This window comes from Dermochelys coriacea, chromosome 15 (genome assembly GCF_009764565.3).
Source record: "Dermochelys coriacea isolate rDerCor1 chromosome 15, rDerCor1.pri.v4, whole genome shotgun sequence".
NCBI lineage: Eukaryota > Metazoa > Chordata > Testudines > Dermochelyidae > Dermochelys > Dermochelys coriacea.
This window is the reverse complement of record NC_050082.1, coordinates 14,370,207-14,396,771: the sequence shown is the minus strand read 5'-3', so window position 1 is coordinate 14,396,771 and position 26,565 is coordinate 14,370,207. Positions and strand designations below refer to the sequence as shown.

The window sequence follows — 26,565 nt, the reverse complement described above, 5'->3', positions numbered from 1 at the left end:
CTCCATGCCGCTCCCAGAAGCAGCCAGCACATCCCTGTGGCCCCAGGGCATAGGTCCAGGGGGTCTCTGCATGCTGCCCCCGCACCTCATCACCAGCTCTGTAGCTCCCATTGGCCAGGAACTGAGGCTGGGGGGCAGGGAGGGGGGCGACACCTGCAGGCAGGGGCAGAGCGCAGAGGCCCCCTGGACCTCTGGCCCGAGGCTGCAGGGACATGCCGGCCACTTCTGGGAGCGGCATGGGGCCAGAGCAGGCAGGGAGCCTGCCTTAGCCCCACTGTACCACTGACCAAGAGCCAACCGAGGGAAGCACTGCCTGGCCAGAGCCCGCACCCCTCACTCCCTCCTGCACCCCAGCCCAGAGCCCCCTCCCCAGAGCCAGCACCCCAAACTCTCTCTCTCCCAGAGTTTGTACTCTGCATCCCCGCCCCAGGCTCAGCCCAGACCCCATTCCACACTCCAAACACCTCAGCCCCAGCCCAGAGCCTGCACCCCCATCCCACACTCCAACACCTTGCCCCAGCCCAGTGAAAGTGAGTGAGGGTGGGGGGGAGGGAGTGACAGAGAGAGGGGGGATGGAGGGGGCTGGGCAGGGCAAGGGTGTTTGTGTTTGTGTGATTAGACAGTTGGCTACCCAGCCCCTACTCCAGTGGTTTAATCCTAACCCACTTTCTTGGTTGGTAGGCTCCAGTTGTGTTCTGAATGAAAAGCAGTGGCTCTGTCCCTTTACAAAATGAGACTTCTCAATGCAGGTGAAGCATGTTGTACTAGAGATGGATCATCCTTGATGTTTCTGCAACTAAACACTTCTTAAAAAAAAAAAAAAAAAAAAAGTGGTGTTGAAAGTCAACAGTAAGCACTGTGCCCGGCGACTTTTATTACAGTGCTGCTGTGCCCAAGACCTGTATTATAGACCTGGGCTAATTTTGCTTTTTATAAATAAATGTGAGACTTTGCAGATAGAGCATTGTTTTGCCACTAATTAATTCTAATTAAACTTCAACTGTGTGCAGACATAACTGACAGGTTTTTTTAAAATCTGGGTTTATTTTCTTTGTGAATGCATCTAAGTAGTTAGAGGGCAGGTGGAATACTCCAGTGATGGGTGCTTTAAATGCCTAGACGGAATAAGAGGCAACAAGATACATGTACAGGGAGCAAAACACCTGCTCTGTGGAAACTCCAAATCAAGGAGAAGAGCAAACTTCTAAGGTTAGGACATTACATTCTTTATCAAAAGCTGATGTTTAACTCACTAAAACTAAGACAGATGAAGAGTTGTTCCTGCCTGCTACAGAATCTAGTGCCTCTTGGTCAGTGTTGGACACCTTAACCCTGACACAGTACTGGACTGATGTCCAAGTACACTTCCCTGGCTGTTGGGCCCTTCCTTTAGTGATCACCAGAGGGAATTTAGATGCTGCTACAAAGAAGTTTGTTTGTTTGGGGAAAAATGTAAATCCTCTCATGCTCTGGTTTTGCAATGTATCTTCATGTCTGGGCCCTTGAGAGAGAGAGAGAGAGAGAGAGAGAGGTGAATTGGGTGCCAATTAACTGAATTCTGGGGGGCAGATATGGGGGCATAGTACATCCAATTTCCTCTGTGACACTCTCCAAATTGACTTTTTTTGGGGGGGCTGCTGCTCAGTGAGAGAGAGAAGCCACCATGGAGGCTAGGATTTTCTCTTAAAATCAGAAATCTGGGCCTGGGGAGGACCTCAAGAGGTCATTCATCCTACCTCAGTGCAGGGGGATGGACTAAAGTATACCTAGACCCGTCCCTGACAGGAGTTAGTGTAACCTGTTTCCTTAAAAGCCTCCAATAATAAGGATTCTACAACCTCCTTACATAACCTGTTAGGAAAAAAATTTTAATATCCAATCTAAATCTCCCTTGCAGCAAACTAAGCAGATTACTTCTTGCCCTAGCCTCAGTCGACATGGAGAATAATTGATCAGTCCTCTTTTTTTAAACAGCCTTTTATTTATTTGAAGACTGTCATGTGTCTCTTCAGCCTTCTGTTCCCTAGGCTAAACATGCCCATTTCTGTCAACCTCTCCTCATGGGTCATGTTTTCTAAACATTTCCCCCTCCCGCCCCCCCAACTCTCTCCAATTTGTTCATGTCCTTCAAATGTGGAGCCTAAAACTGGACACAGAACTCCAGATGAGGCCTCACCAGTGCTGAGTAGAGTGGAACAATTATTTCCCGTTTTACATATTGTGTGGTTTTTTGTTGTATCATCATTGACTGTTTCAATTCGTGATCCACTATAACCCCACATCCTTTTGTGCAGTACTGCTGCCTAGCCAGTTTTCCTATGTTGCATAGGGGCTTTTGATTTTTCCCCCCCTCCCTAAATATTGTACTTTAGTGATTTTCATCTTGATTTTTCAGACCAATTTGTTAAGATCATTTTGAATTCTAATCCTGTCCTCCAAAGTGCTAGCAACTCCTCTGACTGTGGTGTCGTCCGCACATTTTATAAGCGTACTCTCTACCCTTTCATCTATCACTAATGAAAATATTGACTAGTACCTGACCCAGGCTAGATCCCTGTGGGACTTCAATTGATATGTCCTACCAGTTTGACAATGAGCCGTTGATAACTGCTCTTTGAGTATGGCCTTTCAATCAGTTATCATGGTAGATGTGCAAAAGTCAGTTGGAAAAAGCTGACTGACTGACCATCCACTTTATGTATAAGGTGTTGGGTTGTTTTTGGTTTGATTCAGTGACATGCTACCAGTTCCATGTTTTAGATAGCATGCCACTACCTAGACACACCATCCTTGACGATGAAGGTGTTTTAAAAGTAGGCAGCATGGATTCTGGATACTCTAAGCAGTTCTTAACCCATGTCATGAACATCCAGTATCCACAGTAATGATCCTGTTGCTTGTTTTTTCTGAAAATCTCCCACCATTGCTGTAGCATGAATGCTAACAACGTAAAAGCACATGCATTCTTTCTCGCTGCCCTTTCTGGAGCTTTTCTAAGCAGTTAGATGATGCAACTGGAAGTGTCTCAGTCATGTCTATATCATGGTTTCCACTGCTGCTACCACCATTAATAAAATCTAGGTTCCAGTTTTCCTAGTGTATGTACAGCCAATGCATGCATCTGAACCAGGGGTGAAAGTTTAATAGCAAGTGTACAAGGCAACAAGCCATTCCAGCATTGTTCTAGAAAGCATGGTTGAGGTTAGCAAGTTTGTATGCAGGGATACAGGCTAAACATTTTAAGAGTGCTTAAGTGACTTGGGTCTTTCCTGGGGACTACATCATGACATGCAGCAGGAAGGCTTGTGTGTTCAAATGACCCTTAAAGCAATGCTCGTGGGAGCTTTAACTCTAGGGAGGACTGTCAAAGGGTAGGGACCACCGGAAAAGCAGCCAACTGGCCCTCCAGCCTAACCTGTCCCAGTTTAAAAAAAATAAAATTTATTTTAAGTTATAAAAACACAAGGTAGGTGTTCTGGCAAATAACCTGATAGGGAGGGTGGGGTCTTGTTCATGCCCTAAGCCAGTGGTCTCCAACCTTTGTACGCCCAAGATCACTTTTTGAATTTAAGGACAACCTAGGATCTACCCCACCCCTTCCCCAAAGCCCTGCCCTGCTCACTCCATCCTCACTCTCTTTCACTGGGCTGGGGTAGGGGTTTGGGAAGGGGTGAGGGGTGCAGGCTCTGGGAGAGAGTTCAGATTCAGGATGGGGATCCAGAGTGGGGCAGAGTGTTGAGATGCAGGAGAAGGATGTGGGGTGCTGGCTCCAGGAGGGGCTGGGGGTTGGGGTGCAGCCTCCTGCCAGGCTGCACTTACCTTAGGCAGCTCCTAGTTGGCAGCGCAGCAAGGCAGGTTCCCTGCCTACCCCAGCAGTACGCCACTCCCGGAAGGGGCCAACGCACCCCTAGAGGGTGGGGGGCAAGTGATTCTGAACGCTGTGCCTCTCTTCCAGCGCTACCCCCGCAGCTCCCATTAGCCACAGCTCCCTGTCCCCAGCCAATGGGAGCTTCCGGGGCGGTGCTCGCAGGCAGGAGCAGCGTGTGGAAGGAGACCCTGCCCCTCCGCCCCCAGGGCTGCGTTGGCTGCTTCTCAGAGCGGTGTGGGGCCAGGGCAGGCAGGAAGCCTGCCTTAGCGGCTGCACTGCCAGAGATCACTATTGACTGGGAGATTCTCTAAGAATGACTAGTGACTGCGGCCCTAAGCAAAATGTAATGGCATGGGAAGGATTCAGATTCAGATGCGACTTAGTAGCATTAGTCTCCTTGACTTTCTTGGGCTATGTCTATGCCACAATTATATGGACCTAACTTACATCGGCATACAGTCATCGCAGTTATTAAATCGCTTGTGTGCGCACACTTGGCTCCTTCTGTCGGCAGTGCATGTCCTCACCAGGAGCACTTGTCTGGATTGTATTGTCAGTGCAGGGCATTGTGGGACTGTTCCTGAAAGCCAGCAACAGTTGAGGTAAGCAATGCAGTGTCTATACTGATGCTGCGTCGACCTAACTACATCAGCGTTGACTCTATGCCACTCTGGGAGGTGGTGTCGCTAAGGGCAGGTATACGCTAAAAACGCTGATGCAGTTGTAGCGCTTAAGTGAAGATGCTGTGATGACCACAGGAGGGAGCTCTCCCATCGGCATAGTTAATCTACCTCCCTGAGAGGCAGTAGCTCTGTCAATGGGAGAAGCTCTCCCATCGACAGCACTGTCTATGGGGGGTGGGGGGAGTAGGTTGATATAACTGTCCTGTCCTCTCCCCTGAGTTATACCAATATAGGTCTGTAGTGTAGACCTGGTGTAGAGAGGCACTTATGATGGTGGTAGCCAAATTTAAGTGGAGACACTTCCACAGCTAGGTTGCCGCAAGGCAGCTTGCATCAACCTAACCGTGCAGTGCAGACCAGGCTAAAGTGACTTAGGAACTTGCATTGTATAGGGACTCTTGAAAATTTTATTCAAGGTCTCCTTTGCCTGGCTGCCAACAACTGTCTTCCGTGCTTAGAATGTGAATCCTCTTCAGCAAGGTAAGGCTGCTAATGAGGCTCAGAATTTTCCCCAGGAGCTGGGCTGGGAGAGGCACAGATTCCATTGCCTTTGATCCCCATTCTTTAATATTAAAGACTAGAACTGTGGGACCCCCCCCTAGAAACAATTGGCAAACGGCCTCTCTGGAAACCACTCTTGCTGCCCGGGGCCATACTGCATTCCGGAGACTGGCTGCAAAGAACCGCCTTCTCAGCATGGCTCCCAGGCAGGGTAGGGGATGAGAGAGGCCCTGCTGTAGATCACATTCTAATGCTGCCTCCGTCATTGGACTGCAACTCTGGTGGAGAGTCCTGGCCAGAGCCTGAGACCTATCTGAAGCGTGTTCAAAACAATATGTTGGTGTTGCTTCTGTTCTGGTTATGATGGCTTAAAGCAGAAGCTGAGCCTTAACGTACGTGTGTATGGGGGGGGGGGGGTTGGTTGTTTCAGTCATTCATGCTGCACAAAAACGTATACTATGTGTGAACTCTGGCCACACTAATATACACATTACTGGGAAGCAAACATCCCCCCCGCATTTTCACCCCACTTCCCTCCCCCTTAACTCCAGTTGCTCAATGATATTTCTAGAGGAGGGATATTTCTTTAGAGGAGAGGGAAGAGAAAATTCTTATTTCCCAGCTGATTTGGTCAATGTTCACAATGTTGTTCTATTATTAATGTGGTGTGTGGGGGAATAAGATCTACATGAGTGAAAATGTGCCCCGCTAATATTAGAGAGATACTGTATAACTTTGCCTAAGGATAAAATGTAACTGTAATTGTAAGCTGCTGTAACCTGATAGACAATACTCCATCTCCAGGATATCTAGTTTTAAAAAAAATTAAACACAGAACCAACTCCTATTGCTGTCTCTTAGCTCTACATGCCCTCTTTGATCCATGCATGGAATTCACTATTCCCAAGAGCAGGATGGATAAAAATCATATTTTTAATTTAAAAAAAACCCTACAGTTTTATTTAAATTAGATTTCATTTAAATACAGGGTTTTTTTTCCCCAGTAAACCTATTTAAAATACATTAAGGCCTACGCTTTTATTCTAATCTATTAGAATAATTTAATACAAAAAAATTAAGCAGTACGTTTGCTGCCAAGTTTTAAAGAAAGTCAAACCACTGAGCTGCTGGAAGCTACAGGCTAAACACCTGTAACCACACTTGTTAAAGAGCTAAACCAGCTTTTAACAGTTGTCTCTTCACTTTTTTAATGAAATGAACTAAAATGAAGAAACCAACTGAGAGTTGAAAATGGAGGAATGTTTGTTTTCCTCTTCCAATCTATGGATTAAAAACTAGGTGTGAGAGGGTAAGATCTACTAGTTCTAAAATCTTGAAGGACAGGGTGGCCAGAATCTATCAGTTCAATTAACTATTCATACTTCCTTTGTTTAATCAGTTTTCATATCAAAACATCTTTTGGTAAGAAGAGTTAATGTATCGGGCCTTTCTAAGGTAGTTTAATTTAAAAAAATTGTTGGTATATTTTGAATTGAATTTCCATCCAAATAGAGCTTGACACAAATCACATTTCTTATTTACTAAATTTTTTCTTGTATCTTTAAGCATTTTCTAACATAGTAAATGTAAAAAGTAAGAATCTGAATTAAGATCAAGTTGAGCTATATAATTTAATTGTGTATAGATATAGTGTAGTCTCCTGGTTAGCAAAGAGAAGCATCAAAGTTGGTGTAAAGGCTATATTTAGTTGCAAATAATGTATGTTAACAAGAATCCACCTACTTCAGGAAAATAAAGTACAGTGCAAAATGCAATTTAAAAATAGATAATTTAAATCAGGGTTTCCTGTTTGCTGATTTAAATCCATCTACCCTGCCCAGTAGACAGATTCCTTGCCCATAGCCACAGATTTTTATATGAAGATCTGTGTACTTCCCAAAAATATATTTATTCAGCGGCAAAAAACTACATTAATGCAGAATTAAGGTTGCTTGGTGGTAGGTGAGCCTCTTGCAGAACAGAGATGAACAAAATTTAAAAACTTCTCAAAACCAGGAAATGCTCACTTAAGGTTGTCCATACAATCTTAACTCTGCCCTCTTTTCAGCTATGCCCCATTAACACACAGTTGCTACAGTGTCCAAGCTCTTTGCATAGCCTGCTCACACTCTCACAGGATTCAATCTAAGGTGCCACAAGTACTTATTTTCTTTTTGCGAATACAGACTAACACGGCTGCTAATCTAAAAGGATTCAATCTAACACTCTTAAAAGACAAAGAGGGTGGGGGGAGAGAAGTTGCCTAGGCCACTTTCCCTCTCTTTGTGCACGGAGGTACAAAGGTTCGGATTAGAAACATCCGTGGCAAGGTGTTCACTGGGGCAGTGGTGTCAGCACATTCCCTTGGATTACGCAGGCAAGCACAAAGTGGCTGCATAGAAATAGTTTTTTCTTTATTGGTGCATGCACACTTCAGCCCTTCCAGACTGCACATCTGTGCAAGCGAAGTGAACGTGTTCTTAAATACCATTCACAATTTGGGTTTTCCAAAAACTTAGTGGGTACCATGCAAAATTGACCGATTGGAGACCATTTTGACACACATCACAGCAATAGTTTGATCTTCAGCTCTGTGCAAAACAAGACCAACCCTAGAAACTTTTTCAAAAATGTCTATTTTTTCTCAGGGATTAGATCTCAGGAACCCCTGGCTTGAATGACTCCACATGTGGGTCGGTAACTCTACTCTGCACTCCCACAAAGCATAGCAAATTTCAAGGAAATCCATGCAAGAATTTATACCCCTGAGCAACACAGTTATCCCAAACTAACTCCCAGGATAGACAGCACTATGTCAGTGGGAGGGCGTCTCCCCTTGATGTACCTACTGCCTCTCAGGCAGGTGGAGTAACTACATGGAGTGGGAGAAGCCCTCCTTTTGGCATAGGTATCATTTTCACAGAAATGCTACAGCTGTGCAGCTGTACTACTGCAGCATTTTAAGTGTAGACAAGCTCTTACAATCATTGTCCTTTAAACAGGAGGGCTTGAGGGATGATGGAGGGAAAAGGCTCCTCTGCTTGGCCATCTGTAGCATTGGAGGCTCTGAAAGGTCCGAAGTGGCCCATTCCTCACACTGTGATGGTCTGAGCTGAGTGAGAACACCCCATGGAGATGACTACAACCTGAAACAGCAGTTGAGATATGTGAACTGCTCCATTCATCTCTCTGGGTGTTCCATCCCTCTCGTGTGCTTTAGAGCCTATGATATGGATGAAGTGTACCTGTTCTCTGCAACCCCACTCAAATGGGCAGATCCTGGCTCATGTGGGGAGGGGTCCTCTGACCCTTCCAGAAGGGTGGGCTCCCCCAGAACCATCTCATATGGCGGGGGAGTAAGGAGGGGGTCCGACCCCTGCAGGTGGGCATGGTCCCTCCAGATCCTGGAGTGCACAAAGGCAGCAACAAGAGGGGCTCAGACACCCTCAGAGGGGCAAAGCTCCCCATATCTGAGCTCTAATAAAACCATGCAACACCCTATAAGTTTCTCCCTTTTATAGACTGCAGAACTGAGACCCGGAAAGTTTGCGTGTTGCTTGAGTTAATACGGTAAGTCACTGTAAACAGAGATTAGAATTTAAGATCTACTGATTCCTGGTCCCTGGCTCTAAGTTTGGCTATTATGACGTACCTAGTTTCAAGGCCTACTTTATTTGTTTTCTCCAACTGTCTCCAAAGAAGCAGCACAAACTCTTTTTGGAACAGAGTGCATTGCATGTCTGCATTGCATGGACTAAATGGGTCCACAAATGAGTGAATGAAAGGAACTTGATCTTCTGTGGTGGTCTCCATAAGAATTGTGGGGTATAAGAATCCATATCTGCCAAATGAGAGGGGAGAAAAGGAGGACTGCCTCTGTAAGTTGCAGGTTTTTTAAAAGGGTTTTATAGAGAAGCATTTGAGTGTGCCTTTTAATCTTGGAGTATTCAACTTTTTTGTAAAATGTCAGATTGTAAAGGAAGGACGGCAGGTTGTAATCCAGGTCAGACCTGGGCTATTTCCTCTTCCTCCATTTTTCACATAGCCTGTGGGATGAAGGAGCACAGCGGATTGTGTTTGCTGTGCAGTTACCGCTTGTTGGCTGCAAACACCCCAGTTGCACAAGTGGCTCAAACTTTGATCTTTTTGTTATGGAAACGAAATCTGAGACCAGGAAACCTCCCCTTAGTCGCAAACAATGCGGTGGACATTACCCAAACCCAGCTGGACATGCAAGTGAAGCCAAATCTGATCAAAACAAAAACACTTCCCCCCCCCCCCCCTTCCCCCCACCTTTGCCCTCTGGTGTATATAACCTGCTCTTACCAGCAGCTTCCACTCCCACTTGCCCAGCTCTGTTGGTGAATGCAGGCCCTAGTTCCACACCTGAAATGCCCAAATCCAAATACTCCCAAGTGCTGTTGGGGATAATGTTTAAACCACGGGTGCAATTAAGATTTTAAATAGGTAAGCCTATTTGGTAAGGGGCACACCTATTGCCCAGGACAAGCAATGAGAAATTATCAGTCTTCCAGCAGTATTTGGGGAACAGTTGGTCAGCTTGAAAGGGCTAGAAGACGCCACAAGATTCATAACTCTTCTGGTATTAATAACTGTAATAACTCTAAACCGGCTCTGTGTCGATGGGCGATGCTGCCCCAGCAAGGGGGAACTCTGTGTATTTGAATAATAAGTCGGGTAATGAATTGTAAAAATGGTGTTGCTGGGATCCAGGGCATCATCTTTATTTCCCCTTGAAAACTTGCTATAAGCACTTTGGTCATCACTGGAGGAGGAAAGGGGGGCAAGTCCAGTTCCCTTCTTATGGATTCAGTGACTCCTTCTGGCCTTGGAATCTGTGGCCACCTAGTCTGACCCCCGGTGTACCACAGGTCATAGAACTTCACCAAAATAATTCCTAGAGCATATCCCTTAGAAAAACATCCAATCTTGATTTAAAAATTGTCAGTGATGGATAATCCACCATGATCCTGGGTAAATTAACCACTGGAACAATTACCCCTACTGTCAAATATTTACTCCTCCTATCCAGTCTGAATTTGTCTAGCTTCAGCTTCCAGCCATTGGATCATGTTAGACCTTTTGCTAGATGGAAGAGCCCATTATTAAATATTTGTTCCCTATGGAGATACTATGGCCATCCACCCCTAAGTGACTTAGTTCTATTGACCTAATCCCTAGTGTAGACAGCGCCACGTCCCCAGGAGAGCGTCTCCTATTGACATAGGTACCGTCTCTCGTAGAGATGGATTAACAACCACGACGAGAGAAACTGTCCCATCGACATAATCTTCACTGAAGCACTACAGCAGCATAGCTGCAGTGCTGTACATGTAGACAAGCCCTTAGACTTGTAATCAAATCACCCCTTAACCTTCCCTTCGTTAGACTCAAGGAGCTCAATCTATCTTACCGCTATAAGGCAGGTTTTCTAATCTTTAATGATTCTCGTGGCTCTTCTCTGAACCCTCTCCAATTTATCAACAACATTCTTGAATTGTCAGCACCAGAACTGGCCACAGTATTTCAGCAGTGGTCGCACCAGTGCCAAATACAGAGGTAAAATAACCTCTCTACTCCTATGCGAGCCCCTGTTGATGCATCCCAGGATTGCATTAGCTCTTTTGGCCACAGCATCACATTGGGAGTTCATGTTCAGCTGCTTATCCATTATGACCCCCAAATCTCTTTGAATCACTGCTTCCCAGGTAGAATCCCCTATCCCATAAGTATATGCCACGCTCCCACAAAATAAAACTTCAGAGTTCAGTTTCTATACACTCTGGAGCCATAGAGACCAAGGAGACCATGCCCCTAATAATGCGACCCCCAGCTCTAGAGAACAGAGACCATTGGCAAGAAGTGTAGTCCCCTTATTGAAGTGGGGTGGGTGTGGGTGTTTTGGTCTCTGTGGCCTTGGATAAATCACTTAGATACCTAATGTTAGCCAAAATTTCCAGGCTTCTATACTTAAAAAAATCAGGCTACTTTTACTTTTCTTCTTCTTTCAGAAATGATGAGCACCCACAACTCACATTGAAGTCAACATCTTTGGGTCAAATATGCCCTCAATCACAGCCTTGCAATCTCGGTGACTTCAGAGGGACTCTTTACCCATCTATCAAACGGGTATAATATTTATAGCTGCGTTCAAGGTAGGTGAGTCATTGTTTTTTTTGTTTGTTTTTAAAAGCAAGTTGAAATCCTCTGATTTGGAAAGTTTGAGGGGAGTGCAAACTAGTAGTTTAATCCCTTTTTCCACTGGGTAATGGGGCTTTGGATGAAGCAGCAGAGAGAATACTAGCCATGTGGTAGTGTCTAACTACAAAATGATACTAGAAATTGAAATATTAACTTTTTCACGTGCAGCCTTCAGCCTGAGAAGTACACTTTATTCTTGTCTATTGAATATAAAATACACCAGAACATAGGTGCTCTCTATTGCTTGTCATCCCAGTGACCTCACACCGCATTATAGCTTTGCTCTAATGGTCCCTGTGATGTCATCAGAAACTTGATCTACATAGACTTGAATTCTTGGACTAGGATTTAGAAATGTGATGTTAGCTAACGTGTCCTGACTAGCTTAGTCTGCAGAGGGTCTTAGCAGCTGCATGGTTTTGGTTGCTAATCCAGCACCAAGGAGGGAAATTATGCTGCCTGTCAGGATCTTTGCTGTTTCTGTGCCTTTTGTTGTCTTCCCATCTTCCTTTTCCTTCTCTGTCTTCCCTGTCTGTGCCACTTCTGTTCTTCCCTACAGTAACTCCCATTCCATCTGCTCAAATGGAAGCATTAACTATTTAATTGCGGATCACTGAAGTGTTGTCATTGGGCTTCAGCATTAATATCCTAATGAGATTAATGGGGGGTGGGCAGTCAACATCTTTCAGGCTGCCTGCAGCCCTGGAAGGATGCTGCTGTAGGGCTTCACACACTTACATGGATTGTTACCTTCATAACCATGAAGACTAGAAATGCTTTTTTCAAAATAAAAGCTTCAGATTTTGCAGTATTTGAATGTCAAAGGCCAGACCAGTCCATCGGCTGAGCTTGATCTGGCCTGCAGACCTCATTGTTTGACGCCTCTGGCCTAGAGGTTAGGATAGTGGGTTCAGAATTGGAGAAGTCTGGGCTCCATGTCCAATTTCCCCTTTTATTGCTTTTTTGACCTTGGGCATTTCCCCTTTTATTGCTTTGTGACCTTGGGCAAGTCATCTAACCTCACATCTGTAAAGTGGCAAATAGCACTGCCAAGCGCTATGAGATTCTTGAATCAAGTGACCTATTTAAATACAAAGGACTAGTCATGTTATCTAGAGTCACAAATACCTTTTTCTAATGATTTTTCAGAACTGTACCCTGTGCTGAGGACGGGAGCTAAGCAGGAGGGAAAAACAGCACTTCTCTGGATAGTGAAAAATACTTGGTCTTTTAGCTTTGTACTTCAGCAGAAGCATGTTGGGTTTTGCCCTGTCAACACCATGTGGTGTGCTGCTAGTGGACTGGGTGTCCCCTGATATCGGATGTTCTAAGCATCCCTGCGTTGGCTGTATTTTTGGCTTCCATTTACATCTATAATACCTGTGTACTTCAGCCAGCTGTAGTATAATACACCTACAAATTGGGGGGTGAGGGGGAAGGTAGTTTTGGAATGCCTTGAGAGTTGACCAGCAAATGGGGGTGGATGGCTAGAATTGCACTTGGAACCTTTTCCAGTCTTTGGTTGGAAAAAGAGCGGCCTGAAAGATTCTGAGGACCTGAGAATGGATGAAATGGTGACCTTGCAAGAGTTAAGACAATGATAGTTTGAACAATTATGCAGGAAAAGGGATTTTTAGTCAGACTCAAATCTTTTCATTAACATCTGTTTAACTTAAATGACAATCATTTTGGGGAGAGGAAGTTTTTGTTAAAGACTCTATATGCTTGCACCAATTAAGGAGTCCGCACTCGCAAAATATATCCTCAGAGACCCTCCTAATGACTAGTATCACATTCCTGATATTTCCAAGGAGGGAGGGAGGGAGAAGTGGTTTTTCCCCCTGTTTGTCATCTTTCTCAACTTTGAGAGAGTGACAAATACCAGTATATATCCCAAAGAAGACAAAGCATGCATCTCTAATGTTTAGAAGTAGTCTTTCAACTTGCTAAAGACCATTAGCCCCTCTGAAAAGGGGAGCACAAACTTCTGAAACAAAGCAAACTGGGTTGAAATCCTACGCATTTTAAAAAAAAAAATGCAGCTGCCTTCCTAATGTGCTGGGCAGGATTCGGATTTCAGTTTTGCTACTGTAAATCTGGAGTAACTTAACTTATGTGATGTAAGTGCAACCAGAATCTGGTCCCCTAATTTTGCATCTTAATCTTCTGTTGGTGACCCATTCATTATATAGACTGAAATTTTTGGCCTATTTTGTGGTGGTCAAGGGCTGCTTAAAATTATACTCTATCATCCAGCCATAGTTTAGAGATGGCAGCGACTATAAAATGAGATTTGTGTGCGAGTTTCAGATATTGTCACCAAAAAATGCAGTGGATTTCCCTCCTTCCCCCTTTATATGTTTAATTTCCAGGACGTATGGCTCAACTGAATTTGTGTTGGAGTTTGCAAAATGGTCTGGATAATGGGAGAAATCAGGTCACACTAAGGGTTCAAAACTGAGCCACCAAACAGAAGTTGCAACTCCTTATCCACATATTGTTTCAGTATAACATCTAGTGACATGTATTTCCCTCCACCCCATCATGAAAGTGGTATCACAATTGAAATGAGCCAGGACAGGTATTTCTGCCACCTCCCTCTTTCTGGTGGCTGGGCTTTCAGCCTTTTGCTTTTTCCACTGCACCCCCAAAGGGTGTGGGTATTAGGGAAAGCAGGGGGAGAGAAGCTCTCACACCTTGTTCTGCCTTATTGCTTACACTGTAGAATCTCTAGCTTATCCACCCAGTGCAGTTGACTGTATGTGGAGGAGGGGAAGAGATCTTGTGTTGCAACCTCTGAGATATCTTTTGCAGCTGCAGCACTTCTCCTCCTCCTCCTCCTCCTCCGCGCCCCCCCCTTAAATGACTGGTATGTCTGAACCATATCCTTCAAAACCAGTTTTCTAAGCAGATTAGATGTGTAGCAGAGACAGCTATGCAATCGGGCAAAAATGTGAGCTCAAACCTTCATTTTTTTGCAGTGGCCAGAGCAATAAGCATCTCACACCTGGATATTTTTTCTCTCTCCTGTCTCTCCAACATGTTGTAGTCTGTCCACTGCTATAGAGTGGAACTAAAAGTTCATCCTAGGCACTAATAAAGTTACAATTTAATGTTGAGCAGGGAGGTGATTGGCTCCCTGATAGCAGAAGGAATTCATGTTTGAAGTAGGAAACTGCTTCCTGGATTCAGTTATTCACCACATGAACCAATGTCCCTCCTGGTATGTTCTGAAGTTCTTGATGTGATTCTACCATGAAAGGTTATGTGGGCCTAGCAGCATAGGTCATGGATATTGGAAAAAACCCACACCCCGACCGATGTAGCTATGCTGACATAGTTCCATCTACATTGGGGCTTATGTCAACTTAAGAGGCCTCTGCTGACCTAGCCAACGTCGTCAGAAAAAACCGCTTCTGTTGGCATAGGCATCTATACTACAGCACTATGTGAGAGTGTAGAAAACTCTTCAGTATCCTAAGTCAGCCGTGCTGACACACTTGGTTTCATTGGTCTTGCTACTGTTGAAACCAGGGCTCCCTTGTTCAACACCAAAAGACTTTGTAAGCATCAGTAGTGGGTTTCAGGTCTGGCTCCTTCTATATGCAAGCGACTATAAAATGCATTCAGGGTTATCTCTTAATCTCTGTTTGGAAAAACTTACTTAACCGCTCTTGCAGAGTGAACGGGCAATTGGGATCGGTTAGAGGGCTGAGTGGCAGCTCCAGGGACCGGAGGATTGAGTGAGCTGCTGTCTTCCTTTCTGAAGGAAGAGTGGGGAGTTGCACATTCTAGGAGCTCTTTGCTACTCCTCTGGAGGATCGGAAGGAACCAAATGTGGAGTGGGTCAGAACACTGTTCGCTGAAGGGTATTGAGGAGCGTGTGAGTGGGTAGGAGAAAGAAGGGAGAGGTTTAAGATCTAGATGATATTTGAATTATTAAGCTATAGAAGTAGAGGACAGATTTCAGGTGAGAAAGCAGGAGAGAGAAAACAGAGGGGAAAGAGGCTAGGTTGTAGGGAAAGGAAGGAGAGACTAAACATACCCTAAAAACAAGGCAAGAAGACCTACCCTATGATCTGTGCTAGGAAAGAAAGTGGAATGAAGCTAGAAAAGAAAAAACTAACATTTCAAATATTAAGTAGAGATTGATATTAAAAATGTTGTATACAATGCATTGTTGTTGTTTTTCCTTTACATGTCAGGCAGCGTAGCTTTGGGGAGTGCACGATGGCAAAGGCCCCGTGCCCCACCACATATCTTACTGTAGTCAGAAACAGAAAAATCAAATCTCCCAGCTAAAGGAGGAAATAAAAAGAAAGTTGGTCATGTGTGTCACAGCCATATGGAGAATGTCCAACAGCAGTAAAATATAACTGTAAAACATGCATTGAAGGCTTAAAATCATGAATAAAAACAAAGTATTTTTTCCACTCTAGCTGGTAGGCTTAGTCCTTGGGCTAGTAGGTGCTGGGCTGAGAAATTTCTCTGGCTTCAGGGGTAATTTTAAGTTTAAGATCACATTAAATCCGTACTCAGTCTGTATAAGTTACTCTGTGAAATCATTAGTCTCCTTGTTGCCTTTATATTAGATGTGACAGATTTAATATGTTTGAGGGCAGATCACTACTAGACTAAATCTCTCTGGTTATGATTCCTTACAACTGTAAAACAGTCACACAGTTATGGGGTTTATAAAGAGGTTTATTAGAGTTTCCAACATTGGAATTCTGTGGGCTAAGCGTTTTTTTTAAAGTAAATCAAAATATATGCACATCCCATTTCTCCTTTCCCAAGATATACAAGAATTGGGAATACACATTAGTCCTTATGCAGCATCTTGCTATTTACAGTGGCAGGGTAACCTGCACTCATTCTAACAGTAGGATCCTCCATTGTGTCATTATGGATGATCTGGACACATACATGCGGGATGAGAGAGAACTTGCAACCTAAAGAACCTCCATACACACTAACTGCTTCAACCCAGGGAGTGAAGAATCATCAATAGCTCAAGTAGTAGAAGGATGGGATCTACCTACGGGCACCTGTTTTGAATAACCTCTACAGTAGAGGCTCTCAAAATTCTTTCCAAACCCCACAATCTAGTCTTATGATGACCTCAATCCTTTTGAGGTGGGGGGGAGGAAGGGGTGTTTCCCTAATTTCTAAAGACCCTTTCCATAGGTGTGAAACTGACTCAAGTCTAAAATACCATTTTAGAGAAATTTCTGTTCTAGAGAATGAGCTTCAATCCCAGAATTCTACAGCAGAGAGAGAATTTATTATAGGAGGATCCAGGAAACTCCACAGAGAAGTTATCCTTCTGTATAAAAGTTGATGGAACTTTTGATGGTTATGAGGGCTGGGAATAGGTGCCAAGGGAAGAGGTGCAGGTTATAGCTAGTGGGTAAGGGTGTACATGAGGTGGTAGGATACTTTCTGTGCCCCTCGATCCTGTGTTAGGCTTCTCAGAAATGCCATTTATACATGGTGAGACACGGAGCTACTTGGAAATTCTGTCAATGATTGTCCAACGGAAAATGCAGTTTCTGCAAAATCAAAGTCTTCTGTGGGGAAAATTGATTTTGCTGAAAAGCTTCAGCTTTTCCCCCCATTCGGAAAATAAAATGAAATAAATTTGGGTTGGTTCAACCAGAGTTTAAAAAAAAAAAAAATGTTAAAACTGATTGGAAACAAAATGTTCCAGATCAGTTCAACAAAACATTAAACTGCATTTCCCTGACAGCACATTGCCTTTTGAGAGCTGTTGTTCAGGCCATCTTTATCTTCTGTGGGTCAGAATCCCTGGGGATTATGCCTTCCCATAATGAAACACAGATTTTCCTGTGACTGAGGTTTAATAGCACACTGACTTGAAATAAAACATTTCAGCTCAGTTCAATAAACTGCCCAAACTGAAGTTATTTAGTTTCAGTATCTAACTGGTTTGATGGAAAATGTCAAATTGAAACATTACAACTTTTTGGAAACGCATTTTTCAGAATTTCTGTTCTGCAAAAAGTTTCACAATTTCAACTTTGTGCCCTGGCTTGGGATGAAGACAAACGTTGAAATGTCAGAATTCCTTGTGGAATGGAAATTCTGGGTTTTGCATAGCTCTTGGGAGGAGCTACTGGTTCTTCTCTAGAGCAGAACGTGTGAGGAAGGGAGGAGGCAGGAATGAGAAGGTGCTGTGGGGCAAGGGTGAACAGTGACAACAGCAGGAGGGAAAAAAAGCTTCTCCTTAACCTTCTTGCCCCCATAACTCCTTGGAGTCTAGTGGCTGCTAGGTTTTGGTGATCTTGCTGTGTCCCCATACCCCTGCCTGGTATGAGAATTGTTTTATCTTCCTGGATCATTTGCTTAAACACAGTCCAGTATGTTACACCATGGATGGTCAAGATGCATGGCTTCGTCTTCCTCAGTGAGGAGGCCTGGATAGCCCCTCTTTCGGGCCAGTTTGTGGTGCTTCTTGCTGAGAGCAAGAGTTTGTTCAGTTGGATGCTCTGTGGTGCTCCTTCTGCAGCACCATCTGTTAGGAGTATAGGACTTGAGAGGTTTGAGTAGTTTGCTGGCCTTTTACTGAATGGAACTGGGTGCTTGGGCACACTTGTCAAATTTTGTTACAGTACAAACTGACTTACTCTTTTTCAAAGAGGGCCTTGTGGCCAACTGGTCTGAACACAGGACAGGAAGTGGGCAACGTCTAATTCTAATCCTGACTTTGACCATGACTCTGACCTTGAACAAATTTTCTAACATCTCTCTGTCTCATTGTCCTATTGTGAAGTGGGAATAAAAATACTGTCTTCACCTGAATGTTCAGGTAAAATAGTGGCTGTGTGTATTGCACTGTAGATTGATTAACAACAAATTTAATGTCTCTTATAGAAAATTGATACTTTTCATCCAACAGCCTTGCGCTCTGAGAATGAGTAGCTGAGTAAAGAGGGATGTGTGAAAAGACTAACCCAGGTTACACATTGAACAGGTTCTCTGGTATTATTGCCTACATTACTGGCAAAGACCTCCTGTACCTAGTAATCAAATCAGCCTGGCTCCTTTTGTAAAGGGCTTGAATCTGTGTGGTCCTCCTTTGTTAGGGCAGCTCGTGGGCTCTGAAAGCTTCTGCGCCCCCTGTTCTGTACTGCAGAGCCTGGTGGCACCAGCTGCTTCTGCCTGAAACACACATTTGCATAAGACGGTGGCTTCCCCGCTCCCCTTACATTTCAAAATGTATTTCCCATCTTTTCAACCCCTGCATTTTTTAAGCTCCTCTCAGAACTTTTGATGCACTTTGTTTTTATTTTGCCTCATGCCTATTTTTACCAAGTAAAGTTCGGCAGAAGAAGTCTCTTCTTTCCTTCAGAAATAAAACAGCCGCCAGTGTTTGGAAATATCTTAACAATAGACCATATGGGAGTCCCAAACTGTTAAGCTTTATTATTCAGAAGGCAGAAAATGTGGTTTGATATTCAATTGATGTACAGCATAAATGAGAGCCACAAACTAGGCTCCCTTGAGCTGGGATTCAAATATTCTTTTGAATATAACTACTAATACTTTGGCCTAGTTCCACAGAATGTGTCCCAGCTTGCTGATCACAAGCCAAGAAACTGGAGTCTATTCCCTCTACCCACCTCCCCCTCCTTCTCAAAGCAGTTTCCTCTTCTGCCATCATGGGCTCTTGCCCTGAATATAAATCTCCTGATATTAGTTGCTCAAAGAAGACAGAGGGCATAAGCATGGGCTGTTTGTTGTTTTCCTCCCCTTCAGAATAAAGTTTACCATTTGCAAGATTCTGGTCAGGAAGTACAATGGCTGTTCCAGGTGGGATCCTCTTTGTGCCTGTTTTCTGTAGCCACTGAGGAAATTGTGTACACTGAAACAGGTGAACATGCTTCTTCCCCAGGTTACTCTGAAGTGGTGCCAGAGAGCACATGGGAGAGGGATTTGTGGGATACAGAGATTGGAACTGGTTTGTTTACTTCTGTGACCCTGTTTGATTTACATGTACTATAATTCTCCTTTCTCCATTAGGTTGACTATTCCTCTTAGCTATGCTGTTCTCTGGGGAAATGAACCCACAAAAGTTGCTTCAGGCTCCAATTTTCTATAGCCTTGAGCAGCCCCTAAACTAGCAAATTCAACTGAGAAAAATCAAGTTTGTTTTCACAGATGGTCTATACATGTTATTTCAAAAGCAATCACACAAAACTACATTAAAAGAACATTAGTAAGGTTGCCAAGTCAAGTTATGAAATGCCACTATTAAGGTTGCCTATGTAACCTTAATTCAGCCTTTTGTGCATATGCATTGATACGGATTTAATTACATGATCATAGTATTTTTTCCCCATAGGATGTTTGTCTCATACATTGCAGATGGATCTGCTCTGGGGATTATTCAGGGTTGTGTATTTCTGTAGGACCCATGTTTTGCTTATTGCAGCAGTTGGAAGGAGTGTCATGAGTGAGGCTGGAGATTGCAGGCATAGAAGGGACAGTGTCACAGTTAAGACAGCTGACTTCTGGGGAATGTGACTATTCCTGCCTCTGCCAGAGTTCCTGTGCGATGCTAGTTAAGTCACCTAAACCAAACATTGCACAGGTGCTCACTAATTGTCTCTCATTTTCTGGGTGCCCAGAGTGAGACCCTGGGTCTGATTTGCAAAAGTGCTGAACACCCACAGCTGCACAACTGAAGCAGCTGAGCTCTGCTTTGAACAAATGAAGTGTGATGTGATAAGTGCTCCGAGGGCCTAGGCATCTCAAATTTTACACCCAAACTCAGTGTTAATTTTGACCGTAATCTGACTCTGTTTCCCAGCTGCAAAATGGGGGTGGTGGTATTCCCTCTGCGCACAGGGTGTTGTGAAAATAAATTCATGAATGTTTCTGAAGTACTCTGCATATAGTGATGAGCACCATAGAAAAATCACTGTGGAAATTGATAACTCTGCCTCAGAGCAGGGTTTGGATAGAATACAGTGAATAAGGCACAGGGCCACACATTGTGCAACGAGAAAGCAAAATCGTGAATAGCCGCTCATTAAGTGAGCGCCATCCATCCTGGACATTGAATGAGGCAGGAGGCCTATGGAAAATATGTACTTATGCATATGTTCAAGGGGACCAAATTAAGACTGCACAGGCATTAATTCTGGCATTTCCTAACTTCTGAGTGCTTGACTTTGTGACATTAATTTTAACATGTCTGTGGGTGTTTTAATAGCCCACTTTAAAAAAAAAAAAAAAAAAAAAGGGAAAACTGAAGAAGCTGATTCCATCATATTGACACCTAAGTAGTTCATCAGCAGGGTTGGACCCTTCAGATGCACCAGACAGGCCTCTGCCACATGAACAAACAGAGTAAATGATAACTGTGGTAGGCTGTTACCTTGTGCGGACTGGCAGTAGAGGAGAATGGGACACTTTGCCAGTGGGTTTCACAGATATTTGACAGAGTCTGAGGGTTTGTCTATACTGGACAATTTTCCAGAATAGCCATTCTGGAAAAGGTATTAATAATGATAGTAGTAGCTAAGCTGCTAAAATCTGAAGTCTGAGCATGAGAACTTGGGGGGGGGGAGGGGTTTCCCAAAAAAGTTTCCATAACTTGGCTAGGTTTGGTCAGATTTTCACCAAGGCCAGCCCCATGCTAAAAGTCAAGTTCTACCTTCAACACATAGCAGGATTAGAGCTTTTCAAAGAGAAGTTTGCCAGAATTTAATATGGGCCAAACAATATATTTTCCCCCACCCTCCCTTGGCAATGGCTGAACTATTTTCCTTTCAAATTTTCTTTTAAAAAAAAAATAAAAAAATAAGCTTGAGGCAGACAGCATGGAAAACTTCAGTCCAATCAGTTAAAAACTGGTAAAATTATGAGCAACTGAAAACACCATCTTGTGATGAAATGTATCAAGCAACCTTAATGCGCAATGCGATCATCCCCACTTGTAAGATTACATTATATAAAACAAAATGGTGGTTTAAGATATTTAGGTGTATCTGTATTCTGGGTTTACCTAAATTCTTGAGCAGCAGGACTCTTGGCATGTCAATAAATATTACTACTCTCTGGCTTTATGATAAAAATCCTTAGATAATCCAAGTTTGGGGAGGGTTCCCCCCCCCTTTTTTTTTTTTTGAATCAGAGTTCCACGAAGGAATTGAATTTGGGCTGCTGTAATTCAAACTGCATAGGTTGGAGGATTCCAAACTTGGCCTGACTTGTACTTTCCTTAAAAGCGTGCAGAGCCCATGTAAAAACGTTCTTTATGAATGTGTTAATGCAATTGCGCGTGACAAGCCTTCACATAGTAGTGGACATAGGTTGTGCACACTGTAGTGAAGGCTGAATTTCAGTGTTTGTGTTTTTCCCCCATTTCCCCTTTCAGTTGCACATAATGAAGTTTTCTATTTTTTTTATTTACATCTGCATCTGTTTAGTAGAGGGAGGACAGAGAATTTGTCAGGTATTTATTTAATTTAGTCAATAATGCCTAGCATCGCTAATGTGCTAGGCATTTTTCCATCCTTTTTGGATCAGAAATCTTTTACACTAATAATGGAGGAACATAGAAAGCTCAAAGATCCCTTTGACTTGTGACCTCACTTAAGTCTGAGGAATAAGCCAAATTTGAAGAAAATCTGCCCAGAGGTTTTAAAGTGCAAAAATGTTGCATGAGTATAAGGCCTTCTCTATGCTACAAGTACAACTATGGCTTTTTAACTAGTTCTTGTCTCAACTGTGTGTTGTAACAAACATCGGTTAATTTTATGTCCACATAGCAGCTCTTTTCACAGCACAACTGTGTGTTCATTTCCTCGTTGTAGACCAGGGATGGGCAAACTTTTTGGCTTGAGTGCCACATCTGGCTATGGAAATTGTATGGCAGGCCATGAATGCTCATGAAATTGGAGGTTGGGGTGCAGGAGGGGGCTCCAGACTGGGATGGGGGTTGCAGTGGGGGGATGAGGGTTCCTACTTGGGGTGCAGGCTCTGGGGTGCAGGAGACTGGGACCGAGGGGTTTGGAGGATGGAAGGGGGATCAGGGCTGCTCCCAGAAGCAGGAGCAGCATGTTCCCCCTCTGGCTCCTACGCAGAGGCATGGCCAGGAGGCTCTGTGCACTGCCCGGTTGGCAGGCACCACCCCTGCAGTTCCCATTGGCTGTGGTTTCCGGCCAATGGGAGCTGCAGGGGTGACGCTATCTGCCCCTATGTGTAGAAGTCAGAGGGGAGACATACTGCTGCTTCTGGAAGCCGCATGGACCCACAGCACACATGGAATGGGCAAGCTGTGGACCCCACGACCCGGCAGGAGCTCAAGGGCCAGATTAAAACATCTGAAGCACCGGATTCGGCTCCTGGGCCGTAGTTTGCCCATCCCTGGTGTAGACATCTATCACACTGGCTAACTCTCTAATTGCATTCTGGAACACAATCCCATACTGTCTCAGGGGTGTTCTTGGAAGGCCTACAGTTAGAGCAGCATTACCAGTGAATGGGGCATTACACACTATGATACCCTATTACTATTAGTTGAGAGGGAGTAGAAATAGAAAAACTAGTTACACGTGCATAATAGAGTATGTAGGGGAGCTGTTCTGTTCACCATGAAAAAAAAACTACATTGAACTGGTTATAGAAAGACAGTTCTCTCTTCTGGCAGGGGTGGAATACTGTAAGCTACCAAAAAGAAAAGGAGTACTTGTGGCACCTTAGAGACTAACAAATTTATTAGAGCATAAGCTTTCGTGAGCTACAGCTCACTTCATTGGATGCATTGCTCACGAAAGCTTATGCTCTAATAAATTTGTTAGTCTCTAAGGTGCCACAAGTACTCCTTTTCTTTTTGTGAATACAGACTAACACGGCTGCTACTCTGAAACCTGTAAGCTACCAGTTGCCAAAAAGAATTAACCTTGTGGTGTATGAACACAAGGTATGTTTGGAGCTGTTTATACAGATAACTGATAAACTTGGTTTAAAAGTTGTAGTGTGGACAGGACCTGTGTATTTTATACCATTAATTTGTTTGTGTTATACCCCTAACACATGAACAATCCCTACAATTACAAAAAAATCTGTGTATGCTGTGTCAGGACAGTCCTGTCAAGACAGACTCTAAGAACCAGGAGGCTTATAACTTTTTTGTTTTGGCCTGGAATTTGATTATGAGCTTCTAAGACTGGAAGTGAATGTGTGTGTTTCAAGGGGCAGAGGTGCTCTTGTAGAATTTATTTTGTGAGAGAGAGAGCCCATGATGGTATTCTTGGTATCCTACTCCTGACATGGGTACTGTTAATTCAGTTTTCCTTTTGGACTCTTTCCCCCCCTTCCCCTTTTTTGGAGGGAGGTGGTGTGGGGGGGGATGGGAGTGGAACAGAGCTTCTCCATTCCATTCTAACTACAGCACTTAACAAGTTAGTCCAGCTGGCCTTCCTCCAGTCTCAAATCTAAATCATTCTCTCAATGATCACCATGATTATCATCCCCTTTTAGGATTCTCTGCTTCACTGGAACACACACATTGTAAGCAACTGAGGGCAGGAAGCTTTTTGTCTGGTCTCTATAAAGTGTTATATTTGCATTTAGATACCTCCGTGATAGGCGCCTTAAATGTTACATTTTGCATGGCTCACCCTATAGATCTGTGTATAATGTACTGCCTATGTATGTCTAATATAATTCTCTAGTGTCTGGCCCTCAGAAGAAGAGGGGCCTTATTAATTATTAAGCTGTGGAGGAGCAGCTTTAGCCCAAGTGATGGTGGGATGTGTTTTGGGGGAGCTGAAAGATCAGTGCTCTAGTCCCAACTATGCAGATACGTAATTTACTTAACTGCCTGTCTGCTATGTTGGATTTGTTACAAAAAGACAGGGATTTGGGTTATAGACCATGCTCTTTTACTGGGCATGCTTTGGGACCTCGGCCAAGTTACTTAACCTCTCCATAGTTTCTCTGTTCAGTATAGTACTTTAATGTATCAAGCAACTGTCCTTTTAATAATGGGGGGGAAGGAAAGTTGGGGGAGCAAGGAAAATACTAGCTTGCTGGAAAATCCCAAGAGTATGGTTTTTAGATGGTATGCCCAATCACAGCAAAACCACTTTAAAGTATCCTCAGGGTTTCCACTATAATTTTGTTAAACCTTTTTAGTTAAAGGTCCACCTTTAGGAGGCAACAAACTCTCTCTCCAGTCCCTTGTATGGTTGTGTTAAATATTCATGTACGTGGAAAATTCAGGTCATTTCAGACTTGTCAGTCTTTCTAATTTATTCCCCCCCCCCCCCCCGATCCATGTGACTTATGGGTAAAGTTTTCAGAAATGCCTGTGTCTCTTAGCAGCAGTAACTTCTCTTCAAGTACTATGCTGCTCAGGGCCAAAGATTATGAAGATGTGGAGGATCTACTGGAGTGGCATTTTCTGGTGTCTTTGTTATTGGCTACACTTCTTGGACACTTGTCTTCATTGGGGATAAGACACTAGCAGAACTAGGGCCTGGTCTTCGCTGCAAAGTTAGCAGGGTTGCCAACCCTCCAGGATTGGCCTGTAGTCTCCTGGAATTGGCATCCATCTCCCACAGACTATTGAACGCAATCCAGGAGATTAATAGGATATTTTAAGAAAACGACATTACATAATGTTGGGGGAGGGGGGAATCTCCTGGAATATCTTCAGTTAGAGTTGACAGCCCTAAAGGTTAGGTTGACATAAGTAGCCTTGCTGTAGAAACGTAGACACCTATGAAAAGATTGCACAGGGTTTGCAGCAAAGAGGCATAATAGGGACCACCGGCAGCACCACATGAAAGCGAAGGAATTTGGCCAGGCATATCATGAGGCCAACTATCAATCTGGTGCTGAACCACACACTTGCCGCTTTTACAACGAGCGGCATGCCATAGTTGGCGGAGACCCCACAGACCACCATGGATACCTCCTGAGAAGCCAGAGATTTCTTCTGTGAACTGCGATGAGGAAGAGACGAGACTCCAACAATGTCATGAGCCAGGACCTGTTTGAGACTTCACCCATCTAGAAAGTCCCAGGACGAGCGCGGTGGAGGGGAAGGGACCTCCGGTAAGCATGCATTTTTCTTTACGGTCTTGAAATTTCAAGATGGCACCTGGCCCATCCCCTGGTTAAGACAAAGGTATCTTTCATTATTCTGCTCTTACCAGAAGAGTTAGAGCTGGCACCTGCTCTTCATTCCCCTATTGGATTAGATGTGGGAGCTGGTGGGGGAGCCACATGAACCTTGTTTATTTATATAGGGAAGTCTCTTGTATCCGGGAGATACTCTGCAGTCCTCTCCTGACTCTGCAACCCTCTCCTGAAGATTTCCAGGGATGGCTGATTTCTTCCTCCACGGTAGGACACTTTCCCACACCATTGCAGTAAACAGGCAAGAGGCATGTGGACCCAGGCAGCCATTGGCAGCTGAGTGTTCTTGCCCCGAGGGTAACGAAGGCATAGATGTCAGCTAAAACTGCCACTGCCTTGGAAAATAGTGCCACTATTCAATGCCGTTGCCCTGCACATTAGCCATGGAATAGACCAACATTTTGTTTGATGCAACTGAAATTCCTTCCTTGCCCTTGGTGGGCTGCTCTCCTTGTGGCTGGGCTCCAAAGCTGAAGTATCTATAAGCATTTCATATTAAGTGTTTTATGGGAACAAGAGAAGGGAGTTTTGAAACTTTCCCTTTCCATTGGGACTGTAAATCCAATGACATCTGTATGGGTTTTTTTAATCAGCAGCTGCTGCTTTTTGCAGCCTTGAGGGGCACCCCTCCCCTGCTCACAGAACTCCTGGCCCTGACTAGGAGGAGAACGAGGAATAGGGAGGACATATTCAGGGAGATCCTGCAAGCTAATGCTGCACTGGACTGCAAACAAATGGCCTCGAGGGCAGGGCCAACCTGGCAGATGGCATTAAGAAGGAAAGAACAGACAGGAGACAGGCCCAGGAATCCTATCAGGAACAGGGGAGGGAGATGAACCAGCACATAATGGGTTTTCTCAGGCAGCAAACCCAACTGCTGCAGACCCTGGTTGACCTACAAATCCAAGGATTCCAGACTCTCTCCTTTTGCCATCCTTGGAGAACACCATGGTAGCAGCTCCCTATATCTCCCCCCGCCCCCGTGACATCACAGGCTGCATCCTTAGCCCTCCTACTCCATGTTGGGTGACAGCAAGGAAAACCACAGCTGCACGTACACCAACCTTGGCTCTTACAGGTCAGTGTATGTGTAGCCACAGACTACATTTGTGC

At 44.2% G+C, this 26,565-nt stretch overlaps 1 protein-coding gene across 5 annotated transcripts in view; it reads left to right on the top strand.

Moving 5' to 3' along the window:
* The window catches only part of HIC2 (HIC ZBTB transcriptional repressor 2), a 103,224-nt gene that overhangs the window by 35,687 nt on the left and 40,972 nt on the right, over positions 1 to 26,565 (top strand). For 3 of the 5 annotated variants that reach the window (XM_038373258.2, XM_038373256.2, XM_043497804.1), the window contains exon 2: positions 11,085 to 11,228. The gene's annotated coding sequence lies outside the window, so the exon portion shown is untranslated. Of the gene's footprint in view, positions 1 to 11,084; positions 11,233 to 26,565 lie in introns of all 5 variants that reach the window. The other 2 variants (XM_043497803.1, XM_038373257.2) reach the window with 1 other exon arrangement.